We start from the raw sequence: 14,504 nt of genomic DNA on the forward strand, positions 1-14,504 counted from the left end.
ATATAGATAAGAATTTGTGCCTTATGACATTAACTAGTCATGTTCCTTCAAATGGAGCCCAGAGCCAACCCTAGGTAAGAGACTCTAGGCTATGGGCCCCAGATTTGAGGCTATAGCGCCAGTAGCCACCCCCTAGCGACTCTACTGGGTGGAATCACAGGAAATTAGCTTGTCTATTTTAAACTGCTTGCCAGTACTCAAAGACCCAAAGGTTTGACCCTTTTTATTGACTGTGTTGGTTGTCCTACAGACCTACAGGCTTTACACCTTTTACAGTGATAAAAGCCTGTGGTATCAAGAAAGGTGCAATTCCTTTGGGAGGGTTGTAAATGTTTGGTGAAATTCTGTTTCTTAGGATAGGAGCTCTGCGAGAAATGAATCTAGGTTGTTTGGGAAGGAAACTGGATAAGGTGTTATCTCTTAAAAGGATGGGCCAATGTCTTCTAATAACATGCTCTAAAGACTTATAGTCCCCATTGTCAAAAACGCTATATTGTTCTTATTGTCGTGGGACCTTTTTGGTTTATCCTTCAATAGACCTTGTCGGCCCATATTCAATACTTGTGTCTAAATGGATGCCAAAGCATCCTCTTGATAGCCCTTTTCTTTGAATCTCTTCACCACCAACCCCAATTGTTGGACCTAATCCTCTGTGTTGGCGAAATGACGCTGAATGCGTGTAAGTTGTTCCTTGGAGATTGCCCCCCAACCAGTGTTGGGGGCAATGTTTTTATAGTTTTTGTTTTTGTAGTAATACGACCACTGGACTTGGTAAGTACCAGATCCAGAAGATTAATATGATATAAGTCCCATGTTCCAGTAAATCTAAGCCCATATGGTTTCTTATTAATTTGGGTAAGGAAATCAGATAATTTCTCCATACCACCATTCCAGAGAATGACGATGTCATCAATGTACCTTTGATTTGGTTATAATATGAGCCCTCGTGCCAAAAATAATTGTTGGTCAAAGCCAAATCCAGTAAAGACATGATAAAACTTTTCTGTTCGGTCTTTAGATTGGTGTGAATGTCCAAAGCTTTCTTTGTAGTTGTAATGACATTGACATGTTTGAGGCTTGTATACAAAGATTCCACATCAATGGTGACAAGTATCGTGTCATCCATGATGGGAATGTCCTGCAACAAGTTAATCAAATGTTTACTTTCATGAGATAGATACGAAGGGCAAGCTTGAACTATTGGCTGCAAGAAATAGTCTATGTATTCTCCCACCCTGGAGAATATGGAATCAATACCACTCAAGATGGGTTTCCTAGGGGGTCATAGACTGCCCTTGGTTTGGGCCAGTTTTGTGAGATGAGATTTTATCATATTGCCAGGGTTAACCCCCTAGTGTCTTATACGTATTGCTTCCAACCCTTTTTATATATCCCCTTACCTTTTGCCTATTTTGGTTCTGATTAATCTAATATCCTGTTCCACCATGGACTTAAAAACCTCTAAAAACTTATTGGAGGATTTTTTGGGGTTGAAATATGTGTGATTTTCTTTCACTTTCATTTTCAAAGATAACAGTAATCAGGACACATGTCCAAAACTAAAAAAAAAAAATTACCTGCTTGTACTTTAAAAGGAAAAAAATAGAAGGAGGGACTGATATGAAATGATATGGTTGGTGTGTACAGAGAATGGGAGCAGGCATCTATGCATTAATTCAGAAGTGTAGATAGGCCCAGAGTGAGACGCCGCTAAGACTGACCCACGCTCTACGAATGAATGTAACTGTGTGTGGCCTCAAGCAACGCTGCTCCGGCCACCAAAACAACTAAAAAGTTTTGCCTTTAGTTGTTTCAACATTTTATTGTAAAGAATGGTGACAATACAGAGAATATAATGCATCGACAAGAAGTAAGGAAATGTAAAGTCGCGGACGCAGCCGCCATGCAACAGGAATCAAATGAACAGTGAACAAAAGAAGTCATTCGTGACAACAGGTAAATACAACAATTCAGGGTGATTGCCTACTTGATCTAAGACGTGCTACACACAAAGAGAAATGGGAGGAAACGACCTTGAAGTCGTGTGATCTTCCTGTAATGATCGGGATAGATAGGAGCAGTATATATGTCTCGTCTGAGGATGTAGAATGGGGACGTGTGTCCAGCAAGGAAATGTGAGGGGGATGAAGCGCGTATTGGGGAGGGTCAGCAAGGGAGGACGCTAAATAAACCACAGAAAATCTGTGGTATGAGTGCAGTATATAAACCTGTAGAGATACACTATAGGGAGAAGCAGGGTGGATTAAACATGGGGGAAAAAAGAAGGGGGGGTCCAGATGGGGGGAGGTTAGAAAACAGGAGTGGGAGATTTACAGTTTCTCACCACAGCTCTCGGAGGTCCACTAAGATATAGTCGTTTTATATTCCTTCGACGAGGTAAAGTGTATCCAGCAAGCCCAGGTTTCAGTGTATTTAGAAGGCGTATCGTGAGCCTGGTAAATCAAGTTCTCCATGTCTGCAGTTTGATTTACACGCCTGAACCAGTCAGCTATGGTCGGTAGTTCTGAAGATCGCCATTTCGCGGGGATACAGAGTTTTGCTGCGTTGATCATGTGCATTGCTAGGGAACGGGAGTAGGTCTTTGGGGGCATGTTGGAGTGATGGAGCAGAAACCGTGCCGGTAAGAAATCTAGGTTGTAGGACGATATGCAGTTGGCGAGGCGATGGACTTCGGTCCAGAATGGTTGTAATTTAGAACAGGACCACCAAACGTGTAGTAGTGAGCCCGTCTCAGCTCCACATCTCCAACATGTTGGGGAAACAGAGGGGTAAATGGTGTGTAACCTGAGGGGGGTTCTATACCATCTTGAAAAGATTTTAAAGGCATTTTCTTGAGTGTGTACATTCACCGTCCCCTTATGGATGCAAGAGTATATGGCTTCCCACGCCTGGTCTGTCAGGTCTATAGAAAGCTCTGATTCCCATTTCCTGCTAGCCCAGTTGTCTTTTTGCCTACAGTCTGGGAACAGTAAAGCATACGTAGAGGAGATTAGGTGGGTCAAGGGTTCAGTACTCGAGCATAACGTTTCAAAGGGGGTGAGTTGACGAGACCAGGTTGGCTTCGGGCGGGGTTTGTCGAAGAAGTGCCTGATTTGGACATATGTCCAGAACGGGAACGTTCGGTTCCGCATCTTGGACACTAGGGTATCGTGAGAGAATAAGCGATCGTTCTCAAAGAAGTGATGCGCACGTATCTGAGGGTGAGGCCAGGCCTCTGACAGAAAAGAGGGAGAGAGACCGGGCGTGAAGTCTGGATTGTGTCTAAGTGGGGTCATAGGGCCCAAAAGGGAGGAGATCTGATACTTAGAACAAGCCGTTCTGAAAGTAGCCAGTGTAGGGGAGATGTGAGGGTGAGTCCGATATGAAGGGGGGAGATTGTTTGTTGCCACCCAAGGGGTATGGGCCAAAGGAATGTGCGAGAACGAATGTTCCAGTCGTACCCAGGCTTTAGTGGTGAGGTGGACGTTCCAGTCAATAATTCTAGAGAGGTGACAGGCCTGGTGGTATTTAAAGAGATCTGGGAGACCTAAGCCCCCCTTCAGTTTAGGGATGGTGAGTTTGTCAAAGCTTATCCGAGGTCGGAGTCCACCCCAAACAAAATCTGTACATGCACGTCGGTATGTTGAAAAGAAGGCTGGTGGGAGTTTGATCGAGACTGTTTGGAGCAGGTAAAGAAGTCGCGTCAGGCAGCAGCTGTAATGTAGTAAGGTTAGTAATAGTCCGGAGACAGGTGAGGAGCCCCTCACCAGTCCAGTGATGGAGGTGTCTGCTTACGCGGAATTACCGAAATTACGAAATGTCTGCCAGAAAACAAAAAGACAGACGACCCATACAAATAGAGGCATCTTGCGACCAGCACCTCAAGCACCCTGAGAGCGATAGGGATTAACGCTATTAGGATCAAAAGCTTCAAACCACGGTGAGTGCCATTTATATTCTCAACTCTGCAGTAAAATGCTGGACTCTGCACATTATGTACATACACTCTTCCTACACAATACGTCTACTCTGCCCCTAATCTATGCATGTCTGTCCACCTAGGCACCCGTCAACAGGCCTCCTCTGTACATACTTAGCCCGGGACTCCCCCGAGCACTGTCACGAGGACCGTCCGTATTGGACTCAGTGATATCACTGACCTGCTGTACCCTGCCTTCAAAACGCCCCATTTTTGGGTAAATATGACCACCACTACTTGTAACATGAATACTGATAAAAAAGACAAGGTAGTTTTGCATGAGACCAGCTGCAACGTATCCTCTCCCTTCTCTTATTGTTTTCTTTCTTTTTCTTCCTTGTCCCCTTTTTTCCTTTCGTCTTCTTTTTCTTTTTTCCTTTTTCTCTTTCTTTTTCTTCTCTCTCTCTCCTCCCTCCCTCTTTTCTCTTTTTCCTTTGTGCCCCTAACTCCAACAGGACATCCTGTGTTTGAGGATAGTCAGAGCCACTCTTCCCTCTTATTCCACCTCCAGGACCCCAAAACTGAATTTTGGGGACACCGAGAACCCATAATAAAAGGGTTCACTCTTCAATCCTTTGTTTGTTACAAACGGTACGTTGACTATGTATACCAATATAGAGGCATTCTAATAATAATATAAATATGGACTATCATACAGCTGATCTTTGTGATATGATACAATGTTGCTTGTTGTTTTTAACTTTATAGAGAAAAGAGCTCACAATCACACACTCCTGTGGCCCCTGATGAAGGTCTCCTGTCTTATCAGTAGACCAGAAATGCGTCGGGCAAATCTCCATCGCTCCCTACAGAGTGTTTTTTAATCAATTTTGTATGTTTTTTGTCACTGGGTTTATTTTGTTTCTTTGGTTTCCATACACGGGACACATCATGTCCCTGGTGTCACTTATTTATATGTTTTTTTCATGGTTTGTTTCAGAAGACTTTTATAATCTAATGTCCAGACTATCTCTGTGAACTAATGTCAACCCATCTTGGTTTAACCCATTTAATAAAACTCATTTATTTTATACTGGACCTTTAAAGTCCCACCTGGGGGTAATTCGTTTTTCTTTTCGAAAACAAAAAGAAGGACCACTGTGTGGGGGTTGATCTGTCTCGAAGGAAGGAAAGAGTAAGAGAGGCAGACAGACCATCAGCCACATAGTGACATAGTCAGGGTAATTATAGCGTGTGGAGACTGTGAGTAGCCATGGAATGGGTGACTTAGTAAGAAAGAATACATCCAAACCGTATGAGAGCTTATCAAGGGTGTTATGGAACTGTGGTCCATCAGCAGAGGGAGCTTGGGTCATCTGTTGGGGGGACAGCAGATAGGTGTAGGCCCAGTTGTATCATATGGCAACCTCAGTAGAAAGACAGGGCAGAACATAATAACATAACTAGATAACATTCTAACATTTGTCTTTTACTATCAGTTCAAACATGTGTGAAACCAGTTGCAACATCGTGATTCCCAGACAGATTGAAAAAAAAGGGGGGGGGAAGGGGGGGGGAGGGGGGGGCGGGGAGGGGGGGGGGGGGAGGGGAGGGGGAAAAAAGGGGGGGAGGGGGTAGGGACGGAGGGGGGAAAGGCAAGGGGAAAGGGGGGGGGGAAAGGAGGGGGGTAGGGTCAAGGGAGGAGGGGACGGAAGGGTGTAAGGGGAAAAAGAAAAGGGGGGAAGGGGAGGGGGGAACATATGGAAGAATATAAGGGAGGGAAGTAGAAGGAAACCGCTGGAGAGGGAAACTTAAGAAAAAGATATTCCCCGGTCAGGAGAGTATAAGAGAAGTAGAATGCACATTGACACCACTCCAGGAGCTCAGGGATTCAGTAGCTAAGAGTCCCAGCAGGTGTATAATGTAACAGGGAGGGAATTCAATGAGCAGGCTGGAAGACAAGGAGATGTATAGTGCATTACACATGCACATGTGAGGTCCAGGGTAAAAAAAAAAAATAGTAGGGGAGGGGGCCACGATTTGATAGCCCGACAGGTAGTGGCAATGGAGGATATGAGGCCATTCAGTAAGCCTCAGTCAGAAGTGGTAGTCCGGCCAGAGGATCAGTGCTGGGTCTGGTTAAGCCATGGTAGAAATCGGGAGGAATACAGGGGTCTGGGAGGAGGAAAGGAGGGAGGGCAGGGGGAAAGAGGGGTAGTAGAAGGGTCGTAGAAGATGGATGGCGGAGAAAGTAGAGTGTATGGGAGACAGAAGATAAGACAATATAATAGTATATAAGGCAAATATAAATATCGTGTACACTAAAATATGAACGATACCTATTCCTAATTGACCAGTTGCTGCTGTAAAGCTAGAAGACGGTGGCTGATGAAGTCCGGTCGGTAAAAATAAAGCAAGTCCCTGTATAGCACGTAGAGTTCAGGTGGGTCCCAGTTAGACATGTGCACAGAATTTTTTTTCGTTTTTTTTTGTTCTGTTTCGTATCGTTCCATAGGTTCGTTCCCGTTCATTTTTCGTAAGACGCCCGTTTCCCTGTTCGTTCCCGTTCATTTTTCGTACGACGCGATTTTTTCGTATTCCGATCGTTTCGTATTTTGGTTACCGTTTTATTTTCGTACATGCGGGATGGTTCGTTATTCTGTTTAATTCATGTTCGTTACTTGTTAGACAATAATTTTCGTGAATTTTCATCATTTTGTACTTTCGTAAATATATCGCGGGATTCGCGGCACTTTCAACACGCGGCTCATCCATATTAATTATTGTTAAGCCCCATACACTTGGTCAGACTTAAAAACGATCGTTTTACCGAACGTTCGTTCGTTTTTAAACTCCATCAGAAAACCATTTTTGGGTTCCAGGTTCAAAAGTCTGGCCAACTGATCTCCCTTCAGATGAAAATCCACAGAAAAGTTTATTTGGCTTTGCTGTACTACTGTACTCAGCACAAAAGAGAAGCTGCTTCACTAACTAACTACACTCACTGCCCATTCAAAAAAACGAAAATTACATCTTATAATTTTGCATTCTGTATTTTGAAACCAAATTACGAACAGAAAGAAGGAATTCAGAATACAGAATACAAATCTTTTGTTATAAGATGTCATATGAACATACAAACAGAAAAAGGAATCAAACAAAATACAGAATGAAAATCTTTTGTTAGATGTCATATGAACATACGACTGGAAATCAAAATACGAACAGAACAAGGATTCAAACAAAATAAAGAATGCAAGTCTTTTGTTATAGATGTCATATTCGTTCTTTTGCCGTTTTCGTTTTGTCGTATTTTCGTCGGATCGTTCGTTCGTATTTGCGGTTGTTCGTTATGCGACTCATTCGTTATCCCGTCGTTTTCGTATTTTGGTGCTTACATTTTTTCGTATGTACACATTATTCTGCGGGTACGAAAATGAACATTTTCGTACGAAAATAACATTCGTACGAACGGGAATGCACATATCTAGTCCCAGTGACTCAGGAGTGTCAGCGTTCCGGAGGGGTGCCATGCAGAAATCTTAGAAGAAGGATATAAGCACAGGGATGCAGGTTATAACAGTACATGCAGACATTTTAGCAGACCGGTCCGTAGGACGAGTCAGGGGGGGATAGAGGGAGCAGCTACATGCGGACAGGGAAAGAGCCTCCATTACAGTCAGCAGTTCCGTTGAGTAAAAGCGTAGTGCACAAATAGCGGTGGAGGGGAGAGGGCATGGTACATTAAGTAGAAAAGGAATTGTGGTTAGGCTACCTGTGACGGGTGCAGAAATCGGCGGTAAGCCCACTCGTACACCATAGTGGGAAGACTGGCTGTCAGGGACTCACCTTCCAAAATCGTCAGCCCAGCATTGGGCTGAGACAGCGGCGTGCATCAGCGGGACGTGCGCGTGCGTCAGCGGCGCGCGCGTGCGTCAGCGGCGCGCACGCGCACGTGCGCAGCGGGAGCGCGCGCGTGCACGTGAACCCTCCTTGGCGCCAAAACGCCTTTAAAAGCTCAGTCCTTGCTTCCTGCAAGTTGCTGTCTGATCTGCAGTCCCTGATTGAACTTGAACCTGAGAACCTGCTTACCTGATTTGAACTTCTGATTGAACTTGTGACCCGGCTTGTTTGACCATCCGTACCTCTCCGATCCTGACCCCGGCTTCCATTGACCACCTCTTCAGATTGACCTACCGTTGCCAGACCTTCCTGCTTGTACCCTGATTACTCTTCTGCCTGCTGCATCTGATTACCTGAACCATCTGTTGTGACCCGGCTTACCTGACTCTGCTTCCGTCTGCTGTCATTGATCCAATCATCTTCCAGCCTACCCTTCCAGAGGAAGTCAGCACCTGCTTCACCTACCCAGCACGCCGGCACTCCTACCCCGCCAGGCTCCTGAGTCTGCTGTCCCCAATCCGGCAGCTCACGAGCCGGAGCTGTAAGAGAGGCCTCCTCCTACCATCGGGCTCTGGCTACCAGGTACGTGATACATAACACTGGCCTTGCAGAGGAAGGGATGAGGTGGGGAAATTGAGAGGCGGGAAAATTGAGCGGCGGGGAAGAGTGAAATGACTGATGAGGGAAAAAGGACAGAGAAAAAGAGGGAAATTAACTTATCTGTTAGTCCTGGGAGTCACAAGGCGGCACATCCTTTGCGGTCGCGGCGAGATCTGCGGGGTTGCGGAGCTGCTTGCGGACTGGAAGGCTGATGTCCAGGCGGTGAATTCGGAGCAGGCCTGGTGATGGATTGCGAGCGGCGTCTTCGATAGCGGGTAGCTTGAGAATCAATCGGCTCCTCTCTAGATGGGCGATGATGTAGGTTCGGGACGTCGAATTCAGCGTACCAGTGCGGTAACTCCGCATAGGGAATGTCCAACACCCGGAAAAAATCCTCCAGTTCCTCAGGAACTCTCAGTAGGGCGGTGCTGCCGAGGTGTGAGGCAGACAGGGCAAACGGGAACTTCCAGCGGTATTGGATTCCCCTGGTGCGTAGAACATCTAGTAGCGGGCGGAGGTCTTTACGGTGCCTGAGGGTGATAGCGGATAGGTCTTGATAGACGTGGACCACTCATCCCTCATGGTCTATCTGGGCTTTCGCTCGAGCCTTCTGGAGGATGTCTTCTTTCGTTTGGAAGCTGTCCAGACAGCATACCACATCCCTGGGGGGGGTCAGTGTCCTTGCCTCGAGGCCTCAGGGCCCTGTGAATGCATTCCATTGGGATAGGTGTCTGCAGGGGTCTGTCTAGGATGTAATTGAAAAGCTCCGTGATGGAGGGCAGGATGCGCTCAGACTCAACCGATTCTGGGAGGCCTCTTACTCTGAGGTTCCGGCGACGACCTCAGTTGTCTAAATCCTCTACGTGCCTTTGGAGGACACGGAGTTGTAGGGTATGAGAGTCCAGTTTGTGGCTGACCTTCTGGAGGACTGTGTGGTGCTGTGAGGTGGTGATCTCGACCTCCTGCACTCTGGTTGTAATGGCGCGAATCTCGTGGCGGAGATCAGTAATGGCCGCAAACAGCGTGTTCTTGATGTCTGCTGCCACTTCATGTAGGTCGGTCAGGCTCGGTTGTAGAGGGACCTGTGAGGTTGCTGCACCTTGTGCAGGAGGAGAGGGGGTCGTAGGTGTCAGGAGAATCCCAGCTGGGGCCTGCGAGGGAGCGGAGGCGGGAGTCGGCGCCGTCATGCTGGATCTCCGTGTCCGGAATATATCCGGGATTTACTGGGTCAGTCTGCCGCCAATGTCCCTCGGGGAGCGCGATCGAGAGGCAGAGGAGTGTCGGGAAGATGTCCCCATAATTTGATAGTCAGATTTCGGTGTGAGTCTCCTGTAAAAGACAAAGTGTGGCTGTGGTCTGTCAGAGCACCGGAGCTAAGCGGCCATCTTCTCTCAAGGCAAACCACGCTCCCTTTGCCTTTAGTTGTAGTTTAAAAAGAAGGAAGAAACTAAAACAAGGGACTGCAAGAAATGATAGGGCATTGTACTTTGCGAAGTTCACGTGGAGACAAAAACACAAATATGATGACATGTTCTCTAGTATACTCAGCACTATAGGAAATTATTGGCACATACTGTAAGTTCATATACGAAAGAATGAAGTTATAAAATAATTTGGTTCCTTTCTTATTTCTCCTGGAGAGGTGCAAATCACCTCACAAAAGCCTTTTGTGTGCACCCTATTGTGTGCTACTAGAATAGTGCAGGCAAATGCATGCTTGGCTTATATCTAGTGCATTAATCTGAATCTAGGTCAGGGTTTACTGCAGGTCAGGCTGGATGACCCACAGAGGCAGGTCTGGTGCCTCCCCTGGTTCTGGAAGTTTGGAGAAACTTCTAGAAGTTAGTGGGCTGAGGCCAGGAGGATTGATCTGCATACTTAGGGGAACTTGGCCAATTCTCAGGCAGAGAGCCTGCTAGGGTGGCTAAGTCAGCCCGTAAATATGGAGTCATGCTAGCAGCAGAATCGGGTGGAAGATGGAGTGCTGAGGAGACTGTTGGTGGCCTAGAAGGACCCTCTAGTGTCAGGGGAGGCGACACACACTCTCTCTGCCTCCAGCCTGAGCTCGGGCTGGCTTGGGAAGATCCTGAACAGTGTGGTTTGAAAGGAATCTTGCTTAAGAAGCAGCAGGAAGCAAGGAGGACAGTGTGAGCACATCAGCACACCCAGGGATTCACAAGAGTAGAGACTGCCACATGTAGCAAGTCTTTCAGGAGGACAGCATTGTGCTTAACCTTTCCTATCCTTTTCAGCCAGGTGGGCTGGTGGAAAAGCAACCCACCTGGCTGGTGGAGAAGCAGCCAGGTGGGATGATAGTCATGCAGGCAGTAGAGCTGGGATCAGTGTCTACGGTTGAGTTGGAGATATTCCTGTATGCAGCTTACAGCACAGTGTGCTACTTTCTAATGGGACTGAGAGTTCCTAGTCCTTAAGGGGTGTTTGCATTTTATCTTCAGAGACAGTCAGTGTCCGAGAGGGAGGACAAGTTCAACATCTTGTACATAGGGAAAAATGTGTCCCAGGTTATTGTTTCAGTCAAGTTGGGAATCCCATATATCCCTCCCATCACCCTATCCAAGTTGTGTCCCTTAATAAAACATCAAAACAAAGCCAAGGCAATGACTTGTGTTTGGATGCAAGCAGAGAATGCGTGTTGCCTGGTTGTGTAGGAGTAGGGGAACCAGTTATTAGCAGCCCTTGCAGGGGTAGTGCTACATAAGGAAAGTACCAAAAATCTTATCAGCCTGGGTTGTTTTATGTATTGTATAGGTACATATTTTTTGTGTAAATATTTTGTTTGTTTCCTGCTTAGTAAAGCTGCACAACGATTGTGCTTTAAGACCCATATACTGTATATTGTGGCAGTGCTTTAACGCACACACATTAACATTGATCTATTTATGCATTGTATTAATTTTTTTGTACCCTATCAACACATCCAACGTTTTCAAATCTGTGGTGTTGTGGTGCACTATAGTGCTGGAGTATTTCACCTTACGGCATAGGTCTGTTTTTTTTATTTGAGCTTACTTTTGGTCAAATCAGCATAGAAAGTCCCTGCCTCACTCAAAGAGAGTGTACTTTTAAGTTAGTACATGGAGGGACCTGCAACAGGATATTTATTCCAAATAAAAGTAGAAACCCCCTTTTGCTTATCAGCACACTCCACTTAAAATGCAAATGTGTGTGAAGTATCTATAGAATTCTGCAATAAAATTAAGACCGTGATGGAGCAAATACGTTTTAAACAGTATATGGGACAAATATAATCCATTATTTTATATTTTGCTTTCATTCAGAATCAGAATGAATGAATTGTATCACAATGCGCATATACTCGTTCGTTAACATTACCACACATATGTAAACAGGCTCATATTGTTCTCTTCTCTCATCTGACAGTCTGCCCATGTTCAGATTGAAGAATAAGTGCAATTTGATCATCATATCTTTAATATGCACTCCTGGCTCTCTTCTTTAAAATGACGGTTAAAATATCAATCCTCAGATCCAGATTGCAGCTCTGCTTGGTGTAGGTAGACAGGCAGGTCATTATAGTCTATAGAATCTGGTCTGTGACTGTACCCAAGCTACCATGGTAACCAGAACCTGAATCTGGAGTCGATGGGCCAGATTCAGAAAGGACTTACGACGGCGTATCTCCAGATACGTTGTCGTAAGTCCGAATGTGAGGCGTCGTATCTATGCGCCTGATTCAAAGAATCAGATATGCCAGAATTTGTCCAAGATACGACTGACGTAAGTCTCTTACGCCGTCGTATCTTGGGTGCATATTTACGCTGGCCGCTAGGGGCGCTTCCGTAGATTTACGCGTAGAATATTCAAATGAGCTAGATACGCTGATTCATAAACGCACTTGCGCCCATCGGATTTAGCTACGCCGTTTACGTAAGGCTTACGTCCGGCGTAACGTTACCCCTGCTATATGAGGCGCAGTCAATGCAAAGTATGGACGTCGCAACAGCCGTCAAATTTTACGTAGTTTATGTAAGTCGTACGTGAATGGGGCTGGGCGTAGGTTACGTTTACGTCACAGGCATTGAGCCAGCGTATGTTAGGGAGTAAATTCGACGTGATACTGAGCATGCGCGTGCATGCGCCGTTCGTTCAGCGCTTCATTAACACACCTTTTTGCCTTTTTTTTGGACGTGTTAATGTGTGTTGCATTAAGTCAGCTCATTCTTTTTCATTGAGCTGTCAGCACACTTCAGTATACAAAAATGCACCAGAACTATATTTGGAATGCAGCGCATAACAATGCAGAGTTTTTACATCTGCTCTTTGTGGTGCGGTAAAGTGTAGGCGTGTTTTGGTTTACTACAGGCCTAGATGACCCCTAGCTGTATTAAAACTACAAATTCTCTCATGCTTCTGCCTTTGTGAGTCATACCTGGGGCTGTCCTAGTTTTGTAGTGCCTTTTGGGACTTGTAGTTCAGGGAGTGCTGAGGTTGCCTACCCCTGGTTTGCTGTATATAAGCATTGGGGTGCCATTTAGGGCTGCAACTAACGATTATTTTCATAATCGTTTAGTTTGACGATTAATCGGATAAAAACCTCAAAAAAAGCTTGGTGCATCATTTAGCTAAAAGATAGCTACAGTGCGGACTTCAAATGCCGGGAGGGCATCCATGTATTACCTCCCTGTTCTCTTGCTACACACGCGACCCAGGGGGCGCGCTCTGTAATTACAGAGTCCTTCGAACTCATCTTATTATAGAGCAGGGTAAAGGGCCAATCACAGTGGGCCCTTTACCATGTGATCAACTGTCAGCCAATGACAGCTGATCAAGGACGTAAACAAAAGCCGGTTCTTGCCTTTTTTGTTTAACGTTGTCAGTGTGAAGAAAAGAATAAAGCCAGTAACCGTCTTCTGTTAGAGAAACATCGTTCCCCTAAATACCAACCAGTGCTGCTGATTAGTGCCATCCAGTGCTGAAAATCTGTGACCACCAGTGCCATCTATCAGTGCTCATCAGTGTTGCCAATCAGTGTCCACCAGTGCCACCTATCAGTACCCATCTGTGCTGCCAATCACTGCCTCCTGATTAGTGCCACCTCACCAGTGCCTCGTGATCAGTGCCCAACAATTTTGCCTCATAAGTGCCCATCAGTGAAGGAGAAAAATTAACTGTTTGCAAAATGTTATAACAAAATATGAAAATGTTTTTGTTTGTTTAGCAAAAAAGAAAAAGCGCAGTGGTGATTAAATACAACCAAAAGACAGCTCTATTTGTGTGAAAAAAAATATAAAAATGTAATTTGGGTACAGTGTTGCGTGACCGTGTAATTTAAAGTGTGAGAGCGCTGAAAGCTGGAAATTGGTCTGGTCAGGAAGGGGGTATAAGTGCCCAATAAACAAGTAGTTAATATGTAAAGTTAAAAAAAAAATACAATATATTCTTGAATATCTATATGGTTATATAACAAAATATCTAATGGACTGTGAAAATAACAGAGGAGATATATAGGTTGAATCTGGTAGGTATCATCGAACCCCAAGATCATCATTTTTTATTTAAAGAAAAAAAAATATATAAAAAGACCTAAAATGCTGTTTTGCAGATTTTCAGACAGGACTGTAATAATATTATGCATGACAGACTCCCTTCTCATAGACAGGTAGCTTGATACTAGGGATGAGCTTCGTGTTCGAGTCGAACTCACGTTCGACTCGAACATCGTATGTTCGACCGTTCGTCGAAATACGGACGTTACGGGCCGTTCGCGCCAAATTCGAGTGGCGTGTCACGGCCCATAATTCACTGCGGAGTCAAATCAATAGGATTTTCTTCCGTCCGAAAAATCGGATCTTGATTTGTTATTTTAAATGCTTGTTTTGAGCATCCATGTACTTGCACTGGTAGTTCATGTTGCTTTTATGTTTTATTGATATATTTTATATATTTCACTTCACTCAACAGGAGGTTATTTGACCCTAGTGGTCAATTCACCCACCCAGTGGGTTTTGTATCACTTTTTGTTCGTTTAGATACACAGCGCAGCCACTATCACTTATCTATATTTCTATTTTTTCTGGTGAGGACAGACTACCTGGTGATT

The sequence above is a fragment of the Rana temporaria genome, chromosome 1 (assembly GCF_905171775.1).
Source record: "Rana temporaria chromosome 1, aRanTem1.1, whole genome shotgun sequence".
NCBI lineage: Eukaryota > Metazoa > Chordata > Amphibia > Anura > Ranidae > Rana > Rana temporaria.